Source organism: Macrobrachium nipponense, chromosome 31 (genome assembly GCF_015104395.2).
Source record: "Macrobrachium nipponense isolate FS-2020 chromosome 31, ASM1510439v2, whole genome shotgun sequence".
NCBI classification, from domain to species: domain Eukaryota; kingdom Metazoa; phylum Arthropoda; class Malacostraca; order Decapoda; family Palaemonidae; genus Macrobrachium; species Macrobrachium nipponense.
Genome location: NC_061093.1, coordinates 54,061,271 through 54,068,248, shown reverse-complemented (window position 1 = coordinate 54,068,248; position 6,978 = coordinate 54,061,271).

Below are 6,978 nucleotides of genomic sequence, written 5' to 3'. Positions count from 1 at the left end.
TCAAAACGCCTTTTGAGTGCGCGTGAGTGTGTGTATGTACAAATCTACGCAGTTTGCCAGCCCTGTTTCGTAACTCAGGACGCCCCAAGGTCATGTCTCTCACCACCTACCTAGGGAGGAAAGTGAGGAAAGGGGGAGGGGAGGAAAAGGGAGAGAAGTAAGAGGAGGACGGGAAGAGGAAAGAGAGAAGATTGGTGGACAGCGGGAGCAGTCCATGCTTTAAAGCGCTTTGCAAGAACTGACACTGACAAGAGGGGATGGGAGATACTGTATTGACATGAACCTCACAAAATACGTAGAGATGCAAGCTAAAAGAAACGAGAGAGAGCGAGAGAGAGAGAGAGAGAGAGAGAGAGATGCTACAAGAAAGTGAGGAGTGAGGGGGGAGGGGAGGGGGAGGGGGAGGAAGGGGATTACACAGAAAAGGGGCTATTGGAACAGCAGGTACGAAACGGTCGGTCAATATATGTTACCAGGCGCGTAGTCAGTGCCATCCAACATGAGAGAGAGAGAGAGAGAGAGAGAGAGAGAGAGAGAGAGAGAGAGAGAGAGAGAGAGAGAGAGAGGTTCAATCTCTTACATAAAAACATAAAATACCGAAAACATTCGCCCACGAACTATTATAAAAAGAATCAAGAGTAAAAGATTACACAGATTAAGGAGAAAATTGAAAACCACAACAATTTCTCTCTCTCTCTCCTCTTGCAACCACCAGATCTAATATGCTCGAATGACAAGCAAACGACCGGGCCTGTAACTAGCTGCCACAAACAAGGAGAGAGAGAGAGAGAGAGAGAGAGAGAGAGAGAGAGAGAGAGAGAAAAAAACTTGGCCTTCGGAGTAATCCTCCGACGGGAAGTGCCTTCATTTGGTTATCAAGCAGGTGCTCTGGAGGTTAAACAAAGGCATCGTGCCGATTTTATCATTATTAATACTAGCATTGTTGTTTTTGTTGTTGTTATTATTATTATTATTCAAAAGATGAACCCTACTCATAAGGAACAAGTCCACCCAAGGAGCCATTGACTTGAAATTCAATCTTCCCAAGAATATTATTATTTTTATTTATTACTGTTATTATTAGAAGATGAACTACATTCATATGGAACAAGCCCACTCAAGGGGCCATTGACTTGAAATTCAATCTCCCCAAGAATATTATTATTAACCAAACAAAAACTTCTTTCAGTTTTCTTCTGAAGATTGAAAAAGAAACCCACAAATTCAATTTGTAACTTGTTTACTTCTAAGTATTTACATTTAGTTTTACTCCACACTCGAGTACTTTCAGGCCCTTCTGTGGCCCATTCTCAAGAGATGTTGGGATGTTAGCCTGGGTCAAGGCCCAGCAGTCTTCTGGAACTTCTTCTCGTTGTGCTGTCATTTATGCGATGGCTGTTCTGGTTTTCTTGAGAGTTGCCAATCCCCTCTTGTCGCTCTGATATCCTGAGCTGATGGTCAATGGGATTCACCCTTGTGGTAAGGGTGTGGTCACCGTAAGTCTGTTGGGCAGGAAACCTAATCTCCAGGTCAGCAGGGTCAATCTTAGCTTCTTTTAATTATCAAAGCTCGGCTTATGGGATCTTCTGAGGTAAAACCTTTGTTTCCTTCAATTACTTTGATCTCTCTGAGCGCACTTCTACTACCCTCCTGTGACTAAATTTGTGCTTTGTATATAAGCCTACTGTTTTTGAAATCCATCCTATGGTCATTTTCCCAACAATGTCTAGCTATAGCACTCCCCTGAGAGTTAAGCTGTACTGCCCTTCTATGTTCTTGGACTCTAGTCCTTATTCCCCTACCTGATTCCCCCACCATCTGTCTCCACAATTATTGCAATTGATTATGTATACCCCCGCTACATCATCTGTATTACTGTCTTCTCCTTCCAATTTATTTTTACATACTTTGTTTTTTAAGGTATTATCAAAGGTATATACAAATTTATATTGACTTTCTTTCATTTTTGAAGTGATTTGTTTCATTTTAGGCATAAAAGGGAGGGCAACTATTTTCTTGTTTTCTTTATTCCATGTACTCTCTACATTCGCTCTGTAAAATATTTTTTTCTTAGCTTTGGTGAGGTTGCCCTTTTTCTCCTTTTTCTGAACCATTCCGGGTATGCTAATGCATCGAAGCTTTTATCGATGTAATTTATTTCTTGCTCTATCTTGCAAGGGTCACACGTTCTCATTGCCTTAAGAAATAAACCTGTTAGAACCCCTATTTTTTATATCATGACTATGAAAAGAGAAGAAATGAAATATATCAGGATATCAGAGCGACAAGAGGGGATTGGCAACTCTCAAGAAAACCAGAACAGCCATCGCATAAATGACAGCACAACGAGAAGAAGTTCCAGAAGACTGCTGGGCCTTGACCCAGGCTAACATCCCAACATCTCTTGAGAATGGGCCACAGAAGGGCCTGAAAGTACTCGAGTGTGGAGTAAAACTAAATGTAAATACTTAGAAGTAAACAAGTTACAAATTGAATTTGTGGGTTTCTTTTTCAATATTATTATTATTATTAGAAGACGAATCACATATGGAACAAGCCCATTCAAGGGGCCATTGACTTGAAATTCAAGCTTCCAAAGGATATTATTATTTCGGAAGTCTTCTCTATCTTTCTGATGATGGCTTTCTCGTTGTTGCTTCAACTGGCGAGCAACGCACCAAAGGGCATGGTAAAATTCGGCCAAGTCATTTGATTTATTATTGCTTATACAATTCTCTCTCTCTCTCTCTCTCTCTCTCTCTCTCTCTCTCTCTCTCTCTCTCCCCCAACGCGACGTTTCCTCCTGATCCACAAGACATTATCAAGCGATAACTGCTGAGGGACTGAATTCCAGTGGCGAGTCCATTTCCTTATATCGTGATTTTAGGGGCTCTTGAGTATGGTCAGAGCACCTCTCCGGCAGGTCGGATTTTCATTGGTTCCTGGGAAGGTGACTCATATGGCGGGCGTTTACGAGTCTTGCAGACCTTCTCAGGTGGGGGGTATCACCAGGAGCCTCTTGATTGGCTTCTACCTGAGTGATGTCACCCCTGGTATTATTCTCATGTCCAGTGTTTGTTTCATGAGCGCTGGTACTTTCATTGGGGGGGAGGGGTGTGGTCCTCCTCACACACGTCGGTATCAGGAACGCTACTTGAGTGGTATTAAGGGGAGGCTTTTGGTCGAGGATAAGCAGCGCTTCTAGGAGACACAGACGTCGTGGGTCAGGCGCTCTCCCGATGATCTTAATATTCCTGACGATGTCGTCTCTCGTGATGTTTCTCTGATGTACTGCAAGGGCGTGCTGCCTAATGGCACCCTCCTGGGCGTGGCAGGAGATCCTTTTTGACAGGCGCATCGTCATCATGCCAATGTAAATCCCAGGGCATCCTTGGGCAGGGCATACGTATTGGTAGACAACGTTGGACTGCTTTAGGGGGTCTCCTACGGGCGGGGAGGGGTTGTTTCTTCATCAGGAGGTCCTTCGTATGCCGATTCTTGTAGTAAATAATGAGGGACACTCTCTTTCCTTCCTCCATGGGGCGGATGTGATCCTCTATTATTTTCTTCATGACTGCTTCGTCCTCCTTGTATTGGTGGTGCATGAAGGCTTTATAGAAAAGTTTGATATCCTCCGGGGGTGGAATGTTCCGTCTCTCTTCCTCCGTCATGTACCACTTGTCAAGGGCGGCTCGTGTTTCTCGGTTTACGAGTTTATTCGAGTACCCATTGTTAATTAGCATCTGGGATGCTCGGTTGAGTTTGAGGTGTGTGTCCTGCCACGTCGAACAGTGCGAGAGGGTCCTCCTGACGGAGGCCCTGACAGTGGTGGTCTTGAACTGCGCAGGACACTCGCTATCTCCATTTATACAAAGTCCAAGGTTCGTAGCTTTGGTGTAAACTGTAGTCGCCAACTTCTGATTTGTCTTCGTGACAAGGACGTCGAGGAAGGGGAGCTGATAGTTGCTGCTGTACTCGACGATGAAGTTGAGTGCGCTGTGCTGCAGGAACTGCTGCCGAAGGGCTTCTACCTCATCCTCGCAGTCGGCTTGCACGAAGATGTCATCGATATAGCGTCCGTATGTGCAGGGACATCTATGTTGCAAGAAGACCCTTTCTTCCACTTCACCCATATAGAAGTTAGCGAAGAGGACTCCTAAGGGGGACCCCATCGCTACGCCGTCCTTTTGGCGGTACATCTGTCCTCGGTGGGTGGTGAAAGGGACTCTCTTCGTACAGATATCCAGCAGGGTTCTTAAAGAGTCTTCTGGAATGTTAGGGGGTCTCATATCGGGATTCCTATATACCCGCTCCATGATGATCCCTATCGCCTCGTCGACTGGGACGTTGGTGAATAGGGAGTCAACGTCTAAGGACGCCATGGTTCCCGCACCGGAGGAGTCACGGATCATTATTATCATTATTATTATTATTATTATTACTACTATCAGAAAACGAACACTATTCATATGGAACAAGCTCACCAAAGGGGTCATAAACTTGATTTTAAGCTTCCAAAGAATATGGAGTTCATAGGTAAGAAGTAACAGGAGGTAAAGGAAAATGCAGAAGAAGCAATTTCACTCATTAAATAAGAAAAATAAATTAGCAAATTAATAAATAGATAAAAATGTTAGCAAACAATTAAAATTCAAGGAGAATGTCACAAACGAGAGTAGAGGCCTGAGGTTACAACTCTACTTTCTATTGCCATTTTTCAAAAGCAGACTAGACATATACACTACATCATTCCTCAATTTACCTTGACTTCTCCCATTAAATCTTCGACTAGAATCTTTTATGGACAGAGCGAACAGACTATATAAATCCAAGAGGCCTCCAAAAAGGAAGTCAACATGCAGATAGAGGAGAGCAAGTTACAGGAAAGGGTGATAAATTAATAAATAAATGCAATGGAACAAAAAATAAAATGGCTGCACCTTAATTCAGGAGATTTCAGGAAAAGGCTGGAAAGAGAAACAAGTTACAGGAAAAGGCTTTAATTAAGTACGAGGACGCGCAAATGACACCAATAAACCTAAAATTTGGGAGACAGCAGCAACAAAGAGTAGGAATGAACTTTCATCTCGCTGAAATATTTGGAAATCAGAGGATTCTGCAACTCAAGTAGGCAAACTATTCTGCAGACAAAAATACTGGCAATCTGTTATCATTTACAATTACGTACTACTCTGAAATGCCAGCATCTGCCAAAATCAAATGAAAATGAAACAAAACTTATACAGGCAGTTCCCAGGTTACGAAGAGGACGGCCTGTATAAGTTTTGTTCCAAGGTTCAGGCGCTTTTCAATTATATTCATCAGAAATTATTTCCAGGGTTACGCCGCCTACATCGCTCATCTGGCAGAAGAAATATGACATCAAAAATCCAGTTCACAGTTTTGAATGCACTCAAAGCATTAAAAGTAAGGTTTTCTTAGGATTTTTTATGATATTCCGGCTTACGACGATTTTCAGGTTACAATGCGTATCAAGAACGGAACCCCCCGTCGTAACCCGGGGACTGCCTGTATAACCAGGAGATGATGAACAAGTAGACGAGGTCAACTAACTACAGAAAATACCTTTCACTTCAACTGTCATAGCATAACCTTGCAATAACCAAAACAGGAGGCTAAAATCATACAAATCTACTGTAACAAAATAAAATCAAATAAATTTATTACTAAAACTAGAAAAACAACGGACAAACAACTAAGGCATCATTATTCACAAACATTACTGCAAGTGTACAGCCTGCCCTGCCATAAATGCCATAAGCAAGTGTGCTGTCTGCCTTGCCATATTACAGGGCTCGACTCAAGCAAAACAAAGATTAAGATTATGTGCACCTATCGAGCAAGCTCAGCTTAGCCCCATGAGCAGACACAATATGCATGCAAATAGTCAGGTCTGCAAATTTAACAAATTAATTTCTTGCCCACCACATGAACCAATAATTTTTCTAACCTATTATTATGTTTTGTGAGTTTTTTTCCTTTACTATAACTGTAAACCACGGTTTTTTGTCCTCCCATCCCTAATTCTACCTAATATGGAGGACAATCACTAGGAAAATGGCAAATTTTTTAAACAATCTGTATTTTTCATAGCTAACAAACCTGAGGTCTTCACAATAGGATATTTCCAAGCGCTAGCTGGTAACCGGTTAAAAACAATAAAAGATTGTAAGCAAGGAATCAGTGAGATCTGGCAACTCCTGCGCGTCCGAGGTGATGGCTGGTCAGAGACCGCACACCACCTTGTGACGTATTTAGTCTTTCCTTGATCACCTTGGAGAGTAAGACGCTATAGCTTTCCTCTCCTCCTAAAACCAAGATTTAAGTACAAACCAAAACTGGGTGAACTCCATTAACAGGAATGGAGAAATATGGAAAAAAGCAAGGTTGTGTACAATCAGTAACAATGTGGTAATGGTACCAGTAATTACAACACATCCTGCCCTAACATGCTAGATCGTACTTGCCAGTGGGAGGGGTTTTGCCACTGGATCTCCCTTAACCTTTGTAAAAAAAATAAATAAATGAACAAATAAAAAAAACTGAAGTTTCTTTGGTGCAATCAACTTTCTATCCAGTTTATAATCAAGGCCACCAAAAATAGATCTATCTTTTGGTGGTCTCGGTACATATATGTAATGCTGTATGAGCCACAGCCCATGAAATTTTAATCATAGTCTGGAGGTGGCTTGGCCTAAATTAGGGCTAACTTTCACCTTATATAAATGAAACAAAAACTACAGAGGCTAGAGGGCTGTAATTTGGTATGTTTGATGATTGGAGGTTGGATGGTCAACATGCAAATTTGCATCGCCGTAGCCTCCGTAGATTTAAAAACCTGACAGCGGACAGAAAATAGTGCGGGCAAACAGGCAAAGGCAGCACAATAGTTTTCTTTTCAGAAAACTAAACGTGTGGTGTGATGCAGGTTTGCATCCTTAGACAAGGGATAACAGG